Source organism: Protopterus annectens, chromosome 2.part1 (assembly GCF_019279795.1).
Source record: "Protopterus annectens isolate FY-2018-M chromosome 2.part1, PAN1.0, whole genome shotgun sequence".
In the NCBI taxonomy this organism is placed as follows: Eukaryota; Metazoa; Chordata; order Ceratodontiformes; family Protopteridae; genus Protopterus; species Protopterus annectens.
In genome coordinates, this window is record NC_056729.1 from 1,941,724,304 (window position 1) to 1,941,744,235 (window position 19,932).

The following is a 19,932-nucleotide window of genomic DNA, read 5'->3' on the forward strand; positions in this document are numbered from 1 at the left end:
GCAGAATTGCAGCAGACAATGACAACAAGCACAAATCCTTGGTTAGTGATATCAAGAACATTCATGCCAATACCCAGGAGTACTCTGAGTTACTGCACAATGCTATCTCCTATACTGAACCAACAGATATTGCCAACATTCTTGCCAATATATTCAGTGCCAACTTTACCCCTCCCCTCCAGGGGAACAATCAGAATGCCAGAAGAATGACAGGCACCCAAGATTACTGCCACCCAGATTACACCTGCATTGTCCACGGGCAAGAATACAGCTTCCATGGGACCCCAAATTATCTCGGATTGTGTTTTACATGATCTACAAAGATAACTGGCACCTCATCTGTGTGTCCTGTTCAGTCACAGCCTCACCTCAGGCTTCATCCCTCCCAAATGGTGCACTGCTACAGTCATCCCTCTCCATAAAGGTGTGGCAACTACAGACCCTGGGAATTATCAGTCCAGTAGCCTGACGAGTCTAATGTGTACAGTTCATAGGTTCATAGGTTGTTACTAGGCTATCAGCCCTAGGGCCTGTACAAGCCTAGCCATAACAATTCCCTGACTATTTCTTCCCACACTATTTACTTTCCTGGACCCCTGTCTAGCAAAGCAACTGACATGATCCCTGGGGTGAATTTCCTTTCTCCCATCCAATCATCAAGGTTCCTTTTGAAGAGGGCCAAAGAGGTGCTCTGCTTGACATGTATGGGCAGTCTATTCCAGAATCTGGGGAGTCTCTGAGTCAGGAACCTATCCCTCCAGCATGTTTGTTTATTGTGATGACAAGGTTTAGACCCCTGGAGCGTGTGGCTCTGTGGGATTGGGATTTCTTTAAGTGTAGCATGTCCAACAGCTCTGGATTTGACATGGCCTTGTATGTTAAGCAGAGATCACCTTGGAGTAGATGATATGCGACAGAGTATAGCTGGAGTTTTTTAAGGTGGTCAGCATAGGGCATTTGCTTTAGGCCTGTGATTCTTTTAGTGAGGTATTTCTGTGGCCTTTCCAATTTTTGCAGATGTCTTGAGAGATGCATACCAAATGGGGCATTGTATTCTATAATTTGTCTAATGAGGGATGAGTACAGTGGGATGATGAGCTCCTTTTTTCTGGATGAAAAGCCCTTAGTGATGAGGTGTGCCACATAGAAGGATTTCCTGACTGTTGTGGCGATGTGGTTATTGAAGGTGAGACCACTGCCCACCTGTGTCCCTAAGTCTCTTAATTTACTTTGAGTGTTTAGTGTACTGCCACCTATATGGTAATTCACGGGTACATGTTTTTTCCCAAAGGGTAAAACTATACATTTCTTGGCATTGGGCTTGAGCCCATGGCTTTGGCACCAAGCATCTGTTTCTGTAAGGCCCTTTTGTAGAGTATCCACATCATTTGGGGATCCAATAATGGCTCCCAGTTTGCAGTCATCTGCGAACTTTGTTAGCCAGAGTCCCTTAGTGTTGGCCTGTACTTCAGAGAAGTAGATGCCAAACAAGAGAGGTCCCAGGACTGAACCTTGAGATACTCTACTTGTCACTTGTCTGGAGCTGGATTTGGAGTCAGCTACTTTTACAGTGTGGGTTCTGTCAGTAAGCAAGTTGGCAACCCATCGAGTGATGTAGGGATTTATGCTCAGCTTAGTAAGTTTATCTGTGATTCCAGAGTTGGGGGTGGTGTCAAAGGCCTTGGCGAGGTCCAGATAGGCTGTGTGGACTGCCTTACCCTTGTTCACAGCTCTGGAGACTGATTCGAAGAAGTCAATCAGGTTTAGAAGACAAGATCGGCCCTTCATGAACCCAAACTGGATGGGGCCCAGTGTTTTAAGTTTGCCAATGTCTTTGTTTATAAGTTTAATGATAATACGTTCCATGGCCTTGCAGATCAGGCTCATCATACTGATGGGGTGGTAGTTCTCGGGATCCAAGGTGGATCCCCCCTTGTGGAGTGGGATAACTGTAGCTGTGTGCCACTCAGTGGGCATGAAGCCTGAGGTGAGGGTATGATTAAACATGACACTTAGGTGAGGTGCCAGTTCATTTTGTAGTTGATGTAGTTCACAGCCCAGGATGTCATCTGATCCCATAGATGCTGTATTCTTAGCTTTGAAGAGTGCGTTTTTTACCTGTGTGGCCGTTACTACCAGAATTTGGCAATTTTCCGATATTGAGATGGGCCATTTAGTGGATGAGAGGGGGGTGAAGTTGGCACTGAATCAATCTGCCAGGATATTGACAATATCCTTGGGATCAGTATATTTAGTGCCATTCTGTTGTAGCTCAGAGCAGATCTGAACTTTGCCATTTAGATTCTTGACATAGTTATAGAATGCCTTGTGGTTGTCTTTGGAATCTTTGGCAATTTTATTTTCATAACTAGCTTTGGAGGATTTTATGAGGGATCTCAGCTTCTTACTGAGGCTGATGAGGGAGTTTTTTGTATCCTGGGATTTTCCCCTTTTCTGCAACAGTTTCTTCCTTTTGTTATAAAGTTTGTTTATGGCAGGGGACCACCTGATTGGCTTTCTTTTTTTTTGGAGTAGAGCATCTTGGTTCTATTTGGGATGGCATGATTCATGCATGAGTGGGTGTGCTCGTACAGTGCCTTAGTATAAGACTCAGCAGTTGAACTGTTGGTTCCCATGTGCATGAGTGTCATGAAGTTTGTAACTTCTGACTTGAGTAGCATGAAGTTGGCTTTGGAGAAGTTTTTTATGGAGGTTTCCTTACTGGGGGGTGGGGATGGGATGTGGATGTTAAGGGTGATTAGCTTATGGTCTGACCTGATGAATGAGGGGGTGACTATAGCTGTGGAGCTTCGATTTCCCATGTTGGTAATGACCAGTTCTAGGATATTGGAGCCCCTGGTGAGACTATGGATTAGTTGATCCAACGCATTGGAATTTATGAATTCCAAGAACCATTGGGAAAAGGTGTTGGTACACGAGTAGTTTTCCCAGTTAATGGCAGGGTAGTTGAAATCACCCCGTATTAGGGTGTTTGGTTGTATATTCATATTTTCCAGTATGTTTAGAAAGGTGTATGAGAATCTTTGGGCATGGTGGGGGATCTGTATCAAGCTACAATTTGGATTGCAGTCTTACCTAGTGTTAGTTGCACCTGGAGAATTTCAGACGTATTGTGTTGGGCAACTAACCTGGTGGTGTGAATATCCTTGGTGAATATTGACACTCCGTAACCTTTAGTGTTTCGATCCTGGTTTGGTGGCCGAAAAGTGTGGTAAGAGTTGTAGCCTGGTATTGCAGTGGTGCTCTCTAGAGCCTTGAACCAGGTCCCAGTTAATGCACAGATATCGATGTTCTCCATTTTTAGGAGTGCCTCGATAGAGTGCATTTTGAGGCTTAGACTTCTAGGATTGAGCAGCATTGCCTTCAGATTTTGCATGCTTTACCTGTTATGGTGCTGGTTTTGTCCTTTGATCTTTGCCTGAAAAATGCACTATAGGGGTGGCAAGAGCCTTAGCCAGTAACCTGAATCCCAGGGGCGAGAGGTGCAGACTATCTCTGGTAGAGCATCATGTTCTGTCGATCATGTCATCCCAGGCAGACAGATACGGGATCCCCTTTGAATGACACCAAAAGCTTAGCCAATTGTTGAAGTCAATCATTTTGTCCTTATATTGTGGTATCATTCTGGGTGAAGGCAGGATGCGACTCAGGGCTAGGGTCATACCTGCTTGGGCCACATGATCGGAGAGCTCTTCCATGTCTCTTTTCATGTAGTCCAGGGAGGTACATCTGAAGTCATTCACTCCAACATGGACAATGACAGAGTCATATTTGTACTTGCTGTGGAGTGACTTGAATGCATGAGTTATGTGGCGGATACTGGCACCCGACAGGCAGCTCACTGTAATTTTCTTCTGGTTCAGCCTGGTGAGTGGGACATCAGTGTGCCTGACTACAGAGTCACCTATTACTAAAGTGTTAGGTATGTTGTCTTCCCTTAGGGGCTGTTGCGGGGTGGCACACTGGTGTTGTGAGTTATCTGATACTTTGGTTGTGATTGATGTTTGTTTAAGTTTCGGCTTCGGAGGTCCTTGTTTCTTGGGCAGGTTACAGTTAAGGGCCTCCACATATGTGGATTTAGTGTTACTATGTGTGGGTGTTGGTGGTGTGAGTTTAGAAGGACTATGTGTTGTTTGAGATGTAGTTTGGGTGTTAACCTTCTCCTCTTGACTGTCTAGCATAATCTTGGGTGAAGAGAGCTTTGCTTCCAGTTTGGCTATGTAAGTGCATCTCTCACAGCTTGCAGTGTTGGGTGGTAGGAGGAGAGGGTTGTTTGTGTACATGAGGCAATTGCTGCATTGCCCCAATATGCCCAGATTCACCAAGTGGACAGGAGAAATCAATGGAAGCTGACCCTTGGACATGCCTGGTTTGGTGCTTTTCTTTGAAAAGTACAGGAGCTGTTTTCCCTTACCTTAGAAAGGTACTTTGCAATTATAGGCTGTTTAGTGCCTATGATTAATTTATCCTTATTGATAAGGAGAGTTGAGTGCTTGTATTAGTTTAAGGCTTCCTAGTACTTTCCAGCAGGTATTAGAACAAGTGCTAGTCACAGGGATGCTTAAAGGTAAGATGAAAAAAATGGTTTATCCTAAACACTGCAGTGTGCACTAGAGAAGTTAGATGTGAAAGTAGGTAACGTAAGCTTTACCTGTCTAAAAAGTTAAGTTTTAGTGGAGAGTCACTATTTTTAAAACAGCAAGATAGATTGAAAGGGGGTGATCGCTTTTGAATTCCGGTACTATTGAATACAGTAGAATGGCCAATAAATTTAAATAGTTGCAGGGGAGTGATTTCACAAAATGATAATTTTGTGCATACTCACACAAACCAGTAAAAGCAGACAGGAAATGAGATATATGGTCAGATTAACATAATAGGCAGGCAACTAGAAGGACAGTGCCATTTAAGAACACAACAGTGACAGGGTGAGGGGTAGGGAAAAATTTCTGCCTGACTCACAAGAGACAGAGCTGTGGTGTCTTTTGAAGTTTTAATATGCAGTTAAAAGCAGAACACAAGCAAAACACAAGGTAAAGAAAACAAATCACAGTGCTCAAAATATAAAAAGGCAATAAACAAATACAAAATACAACAAATAAAAAGCAAACCAACTTTTCCCTCACAGCAAAGTGCATCAGAGTCTGGGTGAGCCTTTCCAATAAAGCTCTGAAATGTTTTATTTTACCCCTTAAATAGAAGGTTTAGTTCCTAGCTCCTCCCCCTCAGTTCACAAATGATTAACCTCAAGTGACCTATTCTATCTTATGTATGAGTCCTTAATTGATCAGTTCTAATTTCTTCCTGACTCACAAGAGACAAAGTTGTGCTGTCTTTTGAAGTTTTAATATGCAGTTAAAAGCAGAACACAAGCAAAACACAAGGTAAAGAAAAATCATAGCACTCAAAATATAAAAAGGCAATGGAGCACATCTTCAGGGACCTAGTGACAAACATATAGGGAATCTCCTAACTCTGGACTCCACACAGTTTGGCTTTGTAAAAGTTAGATCCTGCCTGCTCAACCTGGTTGATTTGTTAGAGTCAGTCACCAGGGCTGTGTATGACAGTAAAGGCACTGCATACAGCCTACATCAATCTGGACAAAGCTCTTTATACCATTCCTCAGTGAGGAATTACGGATGAACGCACCAAACTAGACATCATCCCCTAAATCAGTAGGGGGGGGGGGTTGCAAATTTGCTTACAGATAGAACACAAAGTGTGAAAGTAGTGAGCTCCAAGTCAGACTGCCAGCCAGTCATGAGTGGAGCCCCACAGGGATCAGTCGTTGGTACTCTCCTATTCAGGATGTATTTCTCAAACGTCCAGGCCAACACTTAGGAACTCTGGCTGACCAAGTTCACAGACAACTGCAAGCTGGTAGCCATCATTAACTCCACAAGTGATGCAGACATCCTACAAAAAGGCATCATTGAGACCACTGACTAGTGTGGAAACCATGGCCTGAAGTTTAAGACCACAAAATGAATCTTCAGCCCCTTTGGTAAAATCTCAATTCCCACTAAGCACCACATCGATGAGAGCCCACTGAACACTGTAGGCATTATAAGAGATCTGGGGACACCGGTTGACAGCAACCTCTCCTGTAACAACCACATTGCCACTGTGGTCAGGAAATCCTTCTATGTGACACATCTTATTACCAAGGGTTTTGCATCCAGGAAGAAGGAGGTCATCTTCTCTGTGTACTCTTCCCTCATTATACCAATCATCAAGTATAATGGCCCATTTGGCATGTACCTCACTAGAGACCTGCAACAGCTGGAGAGGGCACAGAAGTACCTCACAATGAGGATCCTAGGCATTAAACACATGTCCTACACAGACAAACTCAAGAGATTACAACTATTCTCAGTCTCATATCACCTACTTAGAGGCAATCTCTGCTTGATTTGCAAAGCCATGTCTGACCCAGCTCTTTTACAAATGCTTCATCTGAAGACATCCCAATCTCTCTGCACCACACACTGCAGGGACCTTGACCTCCTTGCCACAATCAACACAGTATGCTGGAGGGACAGGTTCTTCACTCAGAGACTGTACTTGCCCTGAAACAGACTTCCCATACATGTCAAGCAAAGCACCTAGATGACCTTGTTCCTGAGATACCTTGATGAGTGGATGGATAATTGAATATTCACCCCAGGGATCACTCCAGTGTACCTACTTGATGAGGTCACTGGGAACTAATGTTGGGTGGCACAATGGCAGGGCACTTCTATGAGCTAGGCTTGTATCAGCTACAGGGCCATTAGCCTACTATACACCTATGAACCTATAAGGGGAGTGACATCAGCATGACTCATACAGAAGGCCAGTGGGTGGTTAACTTATCAAAATACTTCTCCCTACCAACATACAGTTACACACCCCCACACACATTTGCCAGATGTGAGAGTAGAACACCTGTCTACCTAGTTATTTGTACTATAGTGTTACACAGTTATTGCCATACTACAGAGCTTACTAGACTGACAACTGCCCACAGGTGCTTATAAGGCGAATGACATCAGCAGAACTGATAAAGTATGACAGTGGGTGGGAAACTTATTAGACTCCCCATGCTTTAGAACAAAATTCCTAACTACATTAGGCAGAGCCCCTCACTAACACTCTTCAGGAGAAATCTATAAGAGTGGATGGGTAACAGAAAATACACCCCTGGGATCACTTCATTGTCTCTGCTTGACAGAGGCTCAGTTAATTAATCAATGGGGCGGCGAAAGCCGACACACTCTGGCTAGGCTTATAAATGCCCTTGGGCAAATAGCCTAGTAACTACATATGAACCTATGAACCTAATACTTTTTCCTACAAGGATACACACACACACACACACACACACACACACACACACACACACACACACACACACACACACACACACACACACACACACACACACTTTTAGCAGATCTGAGAGTTAAACCCCTACCTATCTAGTTATTTGTACTAGTGTTACACAGTTATCGCATGCGGTACAGAGCTTACTGGGCTGACACCTGGCCAAAGGTGCTGATAAGGGAAATGACATCAGCAGGACTGATAAAGTGGGGCACTGGGAAGTGTTATGAGTGGGAATGGCCTAAGATTGTTTCACCTTCAAACAAACAAACACACACAACCTCACTCTCACACAACTATCACACAAATGCGCACACACACACACACACACACACACACACACACACACACACACACACACACACACACACACACACACACACACGCACACACACACTTGCCAGTATTGAGATTAGAATTACCTATCTAGTTATTTCTACTATAGTGTTACGCATTTATCGCACACGCTGCAGAGCTTATAGGGGTAATTGGGTTCCTATCATGTACACATACTTTTACAATCCAAACCTCATATGGTCGAGACAATAAGTTAAAATTTATAAAATTTGAGCGTTTGAATGGAAATCTCCATAAGTGGAGGTTTCCATTTTGTTCAATGGGGTGCGATCTCGGAGTTGGTATATTTAAGTAATGGGGGGTGCAGGGGGGCTTGCCCCCTGCTTAAAACAGTTTATTTTGTTTTCTGTTGTTTTTTTTTATCCATAGTTAAGTTTTGTAACTTCGAACCTAATGATTCGAACATTATGTGTTCAAAGTTATCAGACTTTGACTATGTGATATAAACCCAGGGTAATCCATGTCCAATGGTATGTCTAAGGTGAATAAAAACAGTAGCTATTGTGAAGTAGGGCAATGTGAACTGTACTGAGTGGAAAGAGTCTCCTAATACTTGAACCTATGGAGACACATACACACAGGCAGGAGATGTGATATTATAAGCTCAACCTCAGTTCTGTTACACAATGGGGATCACCTTTTATGCTGGGACAAGTGACTGATTCCAACTGGTATGCCATTGTCCACAACAGGACATCACTGTATGCCATTTAGGGTATCCATGTGTGTGACTCCCTCTGTCTCTGTGTCTCTCTCTGTATCACTGTCTGTCTCTCAGTTCACCACATCTATGTGTGTGTATGCTTGACATATGTTATCTGTTGCCCATATATAAGCGTGTGTATCTCACACAACAGATGCAGATATATCACATATGGGCCACCTACACCTAGTTGAGGGTAATCCTGTCTGATGGTTGTGTATGTATGGGGGGGGGCAGTTGAGGTGTACATAGCTGTCTGTATGCATGGGCATATATACACAATACAGTCATATATTCCGATGTGGGTTCCAACATGTCCTGTGATTCTCTAAGTGTAGGAGCATGCCCAGTGTGACCTTCTATAGTTAGGGTGGGACTCCATTCCAGAGATAGGTGTACTCCAGTCCAGGGATTTGTGTGCTACAGAAATACCTCTCAGGTGTACACAGGACTTTCCTCAGGGTACTTGTTTTGTTTAGCAGACATTATCTGACATATCTTCAGTCTGAAACTGCAATGTATTGTGCCATTACCTAGTGCCAGACATCTTCAGATCATCACAGTGGTTTACCAGAGGAATAGTATTTGTATGATGCATAGGCCAATATTATGAGGGCAGCTATGTACATTCTTGCCCAACAAGGCCATTTGTGAGGTGCGGATACAGACCCAGTGTAATAATGACATACAGCTGTGTGAACAGTCCAGCAACCTGGTGATATACTGGCTGAGGATCTCCTGCTTTTGTGGTATCTTTCTTACTTGAGATGTCATATCCTTGTGTGAGCATACCTCTGACCTATACATTTTTTGGCAGGTTGTCCAGGTGTTTGGCTAGAGGTTTCATCCTTTCTACGTAAACTTGTGTTTTTATGGCAAGTTAATTACATGTAATTAAAGTGTGATGTTACAAAATACTACAGACATTACTGTTTCAAAATACATAACCTTCAAACAATTCCGACTACTGCAAACCCCTCACCCCACCAACTTTCTCAGTATTTAAGGGCAATATTTACAACACATGCCTGTCATTGTGCCTTTGTTCCACTTTTCTTTCTGCCCTTGTCCAGACATCTTGCTGTCAGAGGTTGGCATTTATAGGCGTGGGTACAGAGTGCATTCAAATGTGCAGGCATGTCCATTATTTGTAAAAGCAAACATAAGAAAATGCATTATTGAAAATGACCACTGGCGATAGTACCACGCAGCACTTATATTCATAAAAGCCTTGGCACCTCTGCTACACATCTTTAAGATGTCAATAATATATGTAGCATATTCCACATAGCACTGTGACTTCCAGCTATGTCAGTGACAGAGCAGTGGGAGTCACTGACATGCATAACAGTTGGCACTGCAATTATCTGCACATGATTCTGTCAAAGGCAGCACTGTACCTAGGGCAGTACAAGACGACTGGCAGGAGAACATGCTGGCCAGATCCAGAGAGTATTAACCACACATACACATAGCTCATTGACCCCTGCATATTGTGGACAGGCAACATGTTTTCATGTGTAAAAGAACACTGTTGGTAATGAGGAAACGAACAGCCCAATCTGCTTCTTTAACGTTTTCGTTCAATTTATTTTACTGAACTTCATCAGAATTGCACCCACAAGACAATGCACCTACTTAAATACCATACTCACATAAATCACATGAGACAAATAACCAATGAAATCATGACTTCAATTAATTAAAGATTGTATAATATAAATCTTGTAAAAAACACAAAAAATGACATAAAAAATGAAATATTTACACATAAATAATGTAATATGTATATGTATATACATGCATAATTAATATCTTTGTAACTGTAAAAAACATTTTATACTAATCATGTCGTTTAAACCAGGTGTTTGGTCAGCATTTAACAAAATCTGCCACATTGTTTCTCTACACTCTAAAATAGTTTTAAAGTCTCCACTAAATATAGAATTGTCAATCCTTTCCAAAATAGAAAAGGTGAACTTCTTAAACAAAGGGCAATATAAAGAATGCTTGACCAAGGCATTTGAAGTGACTTTTTTCTGAATAGCCAAATTATGCTCATAAATATGCTTATTCAAAGCACGAATGGTCTTACCAATATAAAAATGTTCACATGAAACACATTGCGCTATATACACTATATTGGTGGTCTTACAATTATAATGCCCCTTTATCTTAATGGTCCTATTATCATGTTTCAACTTGATGTCAGAAGTGCCACTGATAAACCTGCACTGTTTACAAGCTAAACAAGGGAAGGTGCCCAAAACTAAATTACAAGTGGACACACAATTCCTGTTGCCCATCTGTAAAATCATCTTTATGTTAGTTACCTTTTTGTACGTAAAGGACGGACTGTTCCCTACTGTGTGGGCTAAATCACTGTTGCCTAAAATGATCTTCCAATTGTCAATAATAATATTTTTGATGACTGTCATTTCATTAGCGATAGGCAAAATAAAGGATAAACTGTGTTTGTTGACTCTCTTGACTAGAGAATCAACACTGCTGACAACAGTTGCCCTTGCATGTTTCAAAATAGGACATGCTTTGTTTGCCTTAAAACAAAAACCTCTTTCATAATCCTGTCTAACCAATCATTAGTGTATCCCCTGTCAAGGAAAAACTGTTTTAATTTGACACTTTCATCTAAAAAAATATCATCACCACTAGTCAACTGACTTAACCGTATAAACTGACCTTTCACTACACCCTGTTTCATGTGTAAAGGGTGTAGACTGTCGAAATATAAATACTGGTTGACAAAAGTGGACTTTCTGTATATACTACTGTGAAAACTAAAATCATTTTGATTGATAGTTAAATGTAAATCCAAAAAATTAATACTTGTACCAAAATCTCCCAAAGTAAACTTTAAAAAGGCAGTGGTGGAGTTCATATCATTTAAAAAAGATGTAAATAAATCAAAATCACCACTCCATAAAAAAATTAAATCATCAATGTACCTTCTATAAAATTTAATATGTTTAGCCAAGTGATGTGTCACCAAAAACGTATTCTCCCATGTAATCATGACAAGATTTGCAAAACTCGGTGCAACACGTGCACCAGTGGCAACCCCTGATGTCTGTTGGAATAAATTTCCTTCAAATTTGAAAAAAAATGTTGTTTAATACTAGTTCCATCAAAGTGCAGCATGTGTAAATCATAGTGTTGTCAAAATTGACCTGTTTGCTCAGATGTTCTCTCATATATTCAATACCCAACCTTTGATCTATACTGGTGTAAAGAGAGACCACATCTAAGGAGCTAAAACAACCTCGCTGTCATCAAATTCAATCTTATTTAAAATTTTATTTAAAAGTTCCAAAAGGTGCCACGAGTCACGAAGATAAAATTCAGATTGTTGAACAACTGGATTTAAAATGTCATCCAACCATACTGAAATATTTTCAGTTTTAGAATAACCAGCTGAAACAATAGGTCTAAAAGGAAGTTGATCACCGAGTTTATTCACTTTGGGAATACCAAATAAAGTAGCAATCTTAGGATATTCTATGTGTAAAAAAGTGTAAACCGAAAAATCAAAACAGCCTTCATTAAACAAATCAAATAGGCAAGCATCAAGTCTAGAAAAACTTCCAAGTATATCATTGACACTAACGTGCCTATAACAAGTCTCATCGGTCAATAATGTCTGAATAGCTTTGATGTAATCGATAGAATTCATCACAAGTATGGTCCCACCTTTATCAGCCTTCATAATGCGCCAATTTTTGTTGTTAGCCAAGAGGTGAAGTGCTTGTACTTCACCTTCATTAAGGTTGGACCCAAAATGTGATGAACATCTTATTTTTCTAAAATCTTGCTCACACATTTTATCAAAAACAGATAACGTAGAATTAAGCAAAGGATTGTATGCACTTCTTTTTCTAGTACATTGCTGTAATGTGTCAGAAACATTAATACCATCCAAAATATATTTCAAATTTAACTTCCTACAGTACAATTTGAAATCTACTATAAGTTGTGACAAATTAACCGAATTGGAAGGAATAAAAGAAAACCCTTTTTGTAAAACAGAAATCATGTCCACAGACAAAACAGTATCAGTCAAGTTCATGATGTTAATAGAAAAATCTAATATTTTCTCTTTCCTTTGTTCCTCCCCTTGTTCCTGGTTTGCACCTTGTTTGACCATTTTGGAGTCTTTTTGTTCCCTGAACTGTCTACCAAAAAAGGGCCAGTAGTATTTGTGTCAACTGTATCTAATACCGAAGGAATGTTGTTATTAGACACAGCTGTACTGTTAGTGTTATTAGCATCAAATTTTGTTTTATTTGAAGCAGTAGCGTTCTTGTTGGAAACAGTACTATTTTCACTTGTGGCATCATTAATGTTTTTAGCTTGAACTGAATCAACTGAAGTCAGATACCATATGTGATTTTGATGTCCAGTGTTGACTAAGTAGGCTTTTTGCGAAGCATAAGCCGCTATTTCTCTCCGCAATTTGCCTTGTTTTTTAGTCACTACCGAAACCCTATGTCTGTTAACTTTTGCTCCTAAACCTAAATATAAAGAAGCAAAATTGTCGAAAGCATCTGAAGATCTTATACTTGCATCCAGTACTTCCAATTGTTTCCGAAGTGCAATAATCTCCGTTGAATAATGATCTACTAACATCTGCATGAAAAGTAAACCTGTGTTGTTGAACAATTCAACCAATTTGACAAATAGCTCGTCGCCCTGTGAGACGCAATTCGGAAACTTACATAATCTTAAACCAAATGGAACACATTTCAACCTAATGTTTTCTTGCAAATAAAACACTTCCAGTTGAAGCGACACCGGTTTTAAGGTAATTTTTTCAAGCTTGAAAATATCCTCTTTACATTTTTCGTGACTGTCAGTACCAGGTAATTCAGCTGAATTACTCACGTGTCTTTCTTGAACAGTTGAATCCCCAGAAAAAAAATGGATTGTTGTTGTCATCTGGTAGAAGTGTGTTCAATATGCCACAAGTGCGAATAGTAGAATTGCTATCTTTAGTAATGTTTTGAACGCTGACCAAACCACCACGAGACGCCATGTCTCCTAAACGACTTGTTCCACTGTTACTATTCGAACTAACGTCATCCCGTTTACCTCATATACTTCCTTGTTGGACAGCTGACGTACTGTTCCCAATTTGGGTAGCAAAGGCTTCACAAATGGCCACAACTATCATTTCCGACAATTGTTTGTTAAAATTAATCCCCAAATCAGGAACCGAATGGGTGCTCAGATTGAGCAAAGGGTCCTGCGTGTCGTCTCCCGACATAACCAAACAGCCAAAAAAACGCACAACAAACCAAGTAACTGACAAAAATCCAAATGCAAAAGAACACTGTTGGTAATGAGGAAACGAACAGCCCAATCTGCTTCTTTAACGTTTTCGTTCAATTTATTTTACTGAACTTGATCAGAATTGCATCCACAAGACAATGCACCTACTTAAATACCATACTCACATAAATCACATGAGACAAATAACCAATGAAATCATGACTTCAATTAATTAAAGATTGTATAATATAAATTTTATAAAAAACACATAAAAAATGACATAAAAAATGAAATATTTACACATAAATAATGTAATATGTATATGTATATACGTGTATAATTAATATCTTTGTAACTGTAAAAAACATTTTATACTAATCATGTCGTTTAAACCGGGTGTTTGGTCAGCATTTAACAAAATCTGCCACATTGCTTCTCTACACTCTAAAATAGTTTTAAAGTCTCCACTAAATGTAGAATTGGCAACCCTTTCCAAAATAGAAAAGGTGAACTTCTTAAACAAAGGGCAATATAAAGAATGCTTGGCCAAGACATTTGAAGTATCTTTTTTCTGAATAGCCAAATTATGCTCATAAATACGTTTATTCAAAGCACGAATGGTCTTACCAATATAAAAATGTTCACATGAAAGACATTGCGCTATATGCACTATATTGCATATTGTGGACAGGCAACATGTTTTCATGTGTACTGGTACAGCCCTGCCAATGTGTGCTACGCTGCTATTTCTATGCAAACATATATGTTACTGCATTTGTGTCCACTGTACACATTTGCATAGTCTGTGCTGGTATTGGCTTTACATTTTGGTTCCATTTACCATACTATTGTGCACTGTCTTGGGGACTGGAGGCATATCAATAAAGGGCCCAGGTCAGATTGTACTGGCATACATTTGGGTTTCAGACTCCTTACCCTTCATAGCCTTACTGCAACTGAGGGGTCCTGCTGTACTATCACTGTGTGAGTCTGTAGGGGGTTAATATAACATTGTCGCCATTTGTGTGCCTTTACCAAACATTTCTCTGTGGTTTAATACAACTGACTTGCTGTGTGTGTGTGTGTGTGTGTGTGTGTATGTGTGAGGGGTGGTTCTGGGACCCCCACACTGACATCCATGCCTGTGACCTATGACCCCCACACTTAGACATTTCCTGGTGGCCCACATAGCTCTCAGTTGTGTGCTGCTATCCCAGTAGGCCACCCCATTCCCTTGCATGCATGCAGCATTACCATAGATAAACTAGCAGAACATACTATTTCATTAATTTATTATTAAGAAGACAGACTTACCTTGTGCTTGCGGCAGCAATGAGGACAGTGCTTGAGGGCTACGTATGTTGGATGCACACAGTACACTGCCTATACATAGTAATTTACAGGTAATGTGATGTGTGTGTCATCCATTTTACTGTGTGTGCGAGTCAGTGAGAGGTGTCAATCCCTGAGGTCCCTACAGTGTCAGTGTGTGTGCTATGCATTGCCTCTTTGTCAAGGCCTGAGCACACTGGGCATGCCTCCATCTACATATGGCAGCAGGCTCAGTGGCCTCCTCCTGTGAGTCCCTCAATGCCTATGGAGACCTTGGCAATGGTGGTGGGCCCTTCCCTGTGCTGTTCCTGCTGTAGCTGTTTCTGCAGGATCATATTATGTAGCATGGCATATACTACGAACATGTGTGCCCATGTGACTGGACAGTACTGCAAGGTTCCACCAGATATGTCAAGGCAGTGGAACAGTGACTTGAGCATCCCAAACACATGCTCTATACTGATCCTGGTTTGTGCATGTGCCTTATTATGGCATTCTTGTGTGAGTGTGTGTGCATTTCTGATAGGTGTCATCATCCATGGCTCCAGTGCATAGCCAGCATCCCCCACAAGATGGCCATATGGGATGCCCCCACTGGCAAATGCCTGGTACAGCTGTGACACATGTCAGATGTGGGAGTCATGATATCTTCCAGGGCTGCCAGCACACACATTCATGATAATGACCTGGGCATTGCACACAACCTGGCAGCTGATGGAGGGGAAGCCCTTGCGGTTATTGTAGACCCTACTCTATTCACCAGGTGGTGCTTTGATGTGTATGTGTATGCAGTCTATGGCACCCAGTACCTCCGGGTATTCTGCTACATGGTGGAAGAGACGCATATTGTTGGTCCTCTCCTCACGGGTGTTGGGGAAGTAAATGTGCTCACTGGCAAGTAGTAGCATGGCATCCAGGAACTGATGGACTACCTTGGATGCAGATGCCTGTGAGACCCCCATGATGCCCCCAGTAGGTATTTGGAAAGTACCTGTAGCTATAATTCTTAAAGCTACACATACCTTGGTATCCACTGGGATGGGTTCCCTTCTGTTGATTCTAACTCTGAGTTGAGCCCGGCACAGCTCAGTGAGTTGCTGAAGTATGTCTCTGTCCACCCTGTAGCACTCTACTATCTCCAGATCATGTAGCCCCTGGTAGGTTACCCTGGCTCTGAACACTCTTCTCCTCCTCCTTGGTCTGTGGCAGTTGTCAGTATTATCCTTCTCTACGCCATCAACGTCTAGCACATACTGATGGATCAAAGCAATGGCAACCCCTAACATTTTTCCAGTTAAAATTCCCTCACATGTATACACCAATGGTGCAGAGTTTGTGGGAAATAAACAGACTGTATGGTGTTTCCATACTTTATACTGTTGTGCTGCAGATGCTGCCTGTATAATTGGATGACTTATGATACATTCCAGCTGCCACCTATATTACTCATGGCTTTGATTTGGCCACTGTGAGTGTTAGAGGCATTACTGGTAATTTGTGCATGATTGCCTTTAATCTGCTGTTGCCCTTTTTTTAGTTATTTTTTACTTACATCTCCTCCCATTTTCAGCTATGCAGCCACATGCCAGCTGTATTATTGTTTGCTTCCCTTGGCCCATTGTGAGTTGCAAGAGTCCCACATCAGTGATTTCTACTTCATTTTTATTTTTTACATCTCCTCCCATTTTCAACTATGCAGCCACCTGACAGCTGTATTATTGATTGCTTCCAATGGCCCATTGTGTGTTGCAGTATCCCATATCGCTGTTTGTACTGCATTTCCCTTGTTCTGCTATTTCCTTTTTCTTTTCCTATATCCTTCCTGTTTAAGCCCTGCTGTGCCACCCAGATCTGTTTAGCAACTGAATACATTTCTGCAACTAACACTGTTCCTGCACAGTGACCTGCCTACTTCCTGGATCACTATATCAGCTCATTTGCATGGTTTTCACCAGCAAATGAGCTGATAACTATACTGCATGGATTTCCATGCAGGAACAGTGTAGAGACACTCATGCATGTCAAAACGGCACACTTGTGGATCGGCAACTATATTCTGTGCAGGAATGGCTGCACTATTCCTGCACAGAATTTTATGCTTCATGAATCCCAGGGGTAATGTTCTTGAACACTGTCTCTTTAAATCTAGATAAGAATAAACATTTTGGCATCAACAGAGGTTGTTTAAGGGCTAAGTTGGGTGTAGTTTGTTTAGATTTATCTGAGGATGTTCTGGAAGGTACCAGGATGAAAGTACTAGTATCTACCTTTATTTAATGAGACTGTTTTTAAGTGTGTTTTTTAATAAACATTCTGAAGGAACTTTTATCTGTGCTGAACTTGCCGCTGCTTTTTCTGCTGGTTGTTCACCATTTTGTTGGATTAACAGTATAATGTTGACCAAGGACTCGGGGTACGATTCCGGGACCCTTACTCAATGGTAAAGCTGTAACTGCTGTTTCTAAATTGTCTGATATTGATTGTTTACATTATAATAAAGTAAATAAATGTTTACTTGAATGTTTTAATTTAACACCTGAAGCTTACAGGAAAAAAAGTTTTGTGAGCATAGATGCAAGGTAGATGAAAGTGTGTGTGATTATATTGCTGAGTTAAACACTTATTTTCATAAGTGCATGAGTGGGTGTCAGGTCACCATTACTGAAGAGCTGGCAGACCTTTTGGTGAGGGAATAAGCCCTTAGTACTTTGCCTGAGTACAAGAGAATCTGGTTGGCAGACCGAGAATGTAACTACAGATGAGATGGGGAAAAAAGGGGATCTCTACTTAGCAAGCAGAGCATCACTACAGAGGAAGGGGATACCCAGTACTACACATGGATATAAGGGAACCCATGGTGGGCAGCCTAAACCACCCCAAGAGTCCACCAGTAACAGGGGAAGCCATTAGTTGAGGTACATGGCAAGGATCAAGGGCTAAATGTGCTAAATGTAACCAGTGAGGCCAAGTATCATAAAGATGTCCATGGAGGCAAGGTGGGGAAAAAAAGTTGGGGGAGCTGGCAAGTGGGAATAACAATATGCCAGTGGTAAGTTCTGTGGAGACAACAGGCATGCCAAACTGTCACCAGATGCTATATCCTATCTTAGTGTATGGAAAACAGGCCACAACTAAGAGAGACATCCTTTGACATGACCATTGTGAAGCCTGCAGTGGTTAAAGAGGAATAGTACTAGCATGGGCAGTCCACTCCAGTCAGAGCTTTAGGAGGGACCCCATTGCAAATGTCTTTGGCAAGGGTTCACCTTGACTGTGACGGTGGAAAAGGAATCAAGCAAGTAGGTGTGTTTGAGGATATCCCTGCAAATGTCTTGATGGGGAATGATTTTGATAATGCAGTACCTTCTGTGCATCCATTTACATGCTGTCAGGCATTGAGACAGCCATATGGGTCTGGTAGCCTGGAGAGACCCAGACATAACTCACACCTGAAGCCAGATCTGGTAAAATGGTTATTTCAGGGAGGGGGCTACACCATAGCAGTGAGCTTACTGCTGATAGGTACTGGTGTTCCCTTGGACAGGGTGACTGCAAGGGCAGAGGTAAGTGGTAGTACTCAGGCTGACAGGGAGGGAGCACTGGCAGAGGCTACCAGACTTCCTGTGGAAGGCGAGCTGGGAAGAGTTACAAAGATAGAGTTGATACTGGCTCAGCTATCGGACACTACACTAAGAGGCTTGAGGTAGGTAACCAAGGAGGTGCCTGATTTTCAAGGAAAAGGGGAGTCTGTATACTGGAAAAAAGGATTAATGTATAGAAAGTGGACCCCAGAGGGAGGCCTAGAGGTTCTGGTAATACAGCAGTTGGTAGTGCCTATAGCTGACTGTATGGCACTTCTAGCCCTATCCAATGACATTCCTTTTGCAGATCATATTGGCATAAAACAAACAAAGAGACATATTATGCAGAGCTTTTACTGGCCTGGGATTGCAAGGGATGTAACAGGGTACTGCAGGACCTGTGAGCAGTGCCAAAAAGTAGGCAAGGCAGGAAACAAGGTCAAGGTTCCTTTGATGCTGTTGCCTGTCACTGAAGAGCCATTTCAGAGGGCAGCTATGGATATTGTGGGACCTCTGCATACCCCATGTTCCACAGGGAAGAATTATATCCTGGTAATAGTGGATTATGCTACTAGATACCATGAGGTAGTGGCTCTATCCTCCATCAAGGCAGAGAAGGTGGCACATGCTTTGTTAGAGATTTTCAGCAGAGTAGGTTTCCTGAGAGAAATACTGACTGTCAGATTTGTCACTTTCATGTCAGACCTCCTGGCTTGTCTGTGGAACCTCTGTGGGGGTGAATCATCTAAAGACTACCGTCTACCATCCACAGACTAATGGTCTTGTGGAGAGGCTAAACTCTACTCTCAAGACCATGCTACAGTCATATGCAGACCAGTTTGTGTCAGTGAGACAAATATTTGCCCCATCTGCTGTTTGAATACAGATAGATACCCCAGGAATCCACAGGTTTTTCACCCTTTGAGTTCCTGTATGGGCATAGGTTGCGGGGGCCTTGATTCATGATGAGTGGGAGGGCAAGTGTGAATCCCACAAGGACTCTGTTGTGGCATATGTCCTAGACCTCAGGACAAAGCTTAGAGATCTCCTGAGCTTGGCCCAAGAGAACCTGGCAGGAGTCCAACAGCAGAAAAAGGTCTGGTATGACAGGAATGTTCTAGCTCAAGAGTTTTCTGTGGGACAGCAGGTTATGGTTCTCATTCCTGCCAGACACAATAAGCTGCAGGCAGCTTGGGAGGGACCCTCCAAAGTGTTAAGGAAGGTCAGTGATGTTAACTACATGATAGAACTGCTAGGCAGGAGGCAGGGGCACAGATTGTACCA